Below are 2500 nucleotides of genomic sequence, written 5' to 3' on the forward strand. Positions count from 1 at the left end.
ACTGCAGAAGAACTGAGTTACACATACGATTGGTTTCAAATGCAACAGATAAAAATTTTGGTGGAGAACGATATTGAAACTGAAGGAATAAGGAAAGAGCGAACAGAAATGGAAAGAGTTCTGCTCGGAGATAATGAGAAATTAATTTCAAAAGTATACAAATTAACTTTTGCAATGGTCTACAGCAGATGAAGTCGTGACATCTCAAATGATAAAATGGGCAATTAATGTGAACAAAGAAATAAAGATGGAATCTTGGGGAATATCTGTGGAAGAATTCTGTGAAACTCGCAACATGTCACAGTATTAAAGAAAACTGCTTTAAGATGATGTATAGACGGTATATGACTCCAAAAAAATTTTTTTTTAGCAAAGATGGACAACACGATGCCAGATAGGTGTTGGGAATGTAAAAAGCATGAAGGCTCTTTCTACCATATGCGGTGGACTTGTGAAAGGGCTAAAAATGTTTCGGCAGATGATTCAGCAAGAGATTTCTAAGATTTTGGGATATGAATTCAAGAAAGCGGCAGAGGCTTTTCTGCTGGGATGACAAATGGAAAAATTTCCAAAAGAAGATAGGACTTTAATATGGTACTTGCTCTCAGCTGCTAGGACATTGTATGCGCAGCTGTGGAAGCAAGAAAAAATACCAGAGAAATGGGCTCGGATTACAAAAGTCATGTCATGGAGTGAAATGGACAAATTAACGAGCAAACTAAGAGGCTATGATTTGGAACTTTTTAAGTTGGAGTGGAGGAAATGCAGAAGATAGGTAGAAAAAGAGTGGAAAATAAAAGGACATTGGACAATCTTTGAGGATGATGAAGATTTTTAAAATAAGAATATAACTTTCGGGTGCTTTTTATTTATTTATTTTTCTTAGCAGTTAAGGGTACCTTTAATATTTGCTTTTTTTTAAGACAATAACACTGGCGGGGGTCAAGTAACGGAGGGAGGGGTGGGGGGAAAGTAAGATGTGGGGTAGAAAGATCTTTCTTTTACTTTCAGCTTTTATAAGTTGTAGATATAGTTCCGCTACCATATGTTACTAATAAAACTGCTTATACAAAGAAAGACTCCCGAGAGAGAAAAAAACAAAAACAAAACCTAGCAACGATGAATAACCAGATGCCTGAGAGGTGTTGGGAACGCAAAAAAAAAACAAAAAAAAAACCACGAAGGCTCTTTCTACCGCATGTGGTGGACTTGTCAAAGAGCTGAAATATTTCGGCGGTTGATTCAGCGAGAGATGTCTACTATCTCGGGATATGCGTTTAACAAAGTTGCAGGGGCTTTTCTGTTGGGGTTATGGAAAAAATCTCCAAAAGAAGATAGAGCTTTGATCCGGCACTGGCTCTCGGCTGCTAGGACATCGTACGCGCAGTCGTGGAAGCGAGAAGAAATACCAGAGAAATGGGATCGGATCATAAAAGCCATGGCGTGGAGCGAAACGGACCAATTGAGAGGCTATGATTTCGAAGGTCTTAAGATGGAGCGGAAGAAGTTCGGAAGGTACGTCGAGAAAGAGGGGAAAATAAGAGGGAGGATGACGGTTAAGTTTTTTGTCTCCTCCTTTGTTTTCAAAAGCAAGAATATAACTTCCGGTCAAGGGTACCTTTAATATTTGTTTTTCTTACACCTGTCGCCAGGGACGTTTCTCCCCTGGTCTACCGACGGCAACCGGAAGGGGGGAAACGGCCCCCGCGAGGCCGACCGTCGGTTCCGGGAGGTCGGCCTCGCCCGCGGCGTCGCCCCGGTCTCGCGGCCGGACGGCGGGACGGCTTGGCCGCGAAAAGGGGACGGCCGGGAGGTTGACAGCGGCGGGGGGACCGTCCGCGGCGCCGGCTCTCCGGGGCTGCCGGCAGAGCAGGCCGCCGCTTCGCGGGGTCCCCTTGGCCCGAAAGCGAGCGGGCCCGTCTCTGGGGAAAAGCCCGGCGGGGAGGCCTGGTCTACCGCCGGAAACCCGAAGGGGGGAAACGGCCCCCGCGAGGCCGACCGTCGGTTCCGGGAGGTCGGCCTCGCCCGCGGCGTCGCCCCGGTCTCGCGGCCGGGCGGCGGGACGGCTTGGCCGCGAAAAGGGGACGGCCGGGAGGTTGACAGCGGAGGGGGACCGTCCGCGGCGCCGGCTCTCCGGGGCTGCCGGCAGAGCAGGCCGCCGCTTCGCGGGGTCGCCTTGGCCCGAAAGCGAGCGGGCCGGTCTCTCGGGAAAGCCCGGCGGGGAGGCCTGGTCTACCGCCGGAAACCCGAAGCCGGGAAACGTCCCTCGCGAGGCCGACCTTCGGTTCCGGGAGGTCGGCCTCGCTCGCGGCGTCGCCCCGGTGCCGCGGCCGGTCGCGGGCCGGCTCCGAGCCGAAACGGGAGCCGGCCCGAGCTTTGCAGGGAGAGGGGCGCTGAAGAGTTTTCGCCGCTGGCCGCGCGCCCCCCCCCCCCCGCCGCACCGGGCGGTCGCGGTTCCGAAGGCTCCCTTAGCGCGAGAGCGAGCGGATGCCGCCGCGGG

The sequence above is a fragment of the Heteronotia binoei genome, unplaced genomic scaffold (genome assembly GCF_032191835.1).
Source record: "Heteronotia binoei isolate CCM8104 ecotype False Entrance Well unplaced genomic scaffold, APGP_CSIRO_Hbin_v1 ptg001753l, whole genome shotgun sequence".
Classification (NCBI taxonomy): Eukaryota; Metazoa; Chordata; class Lepidosauria; order Squamata; family Gekkonidae; genus Heteronotia; species Heteronotia binoei.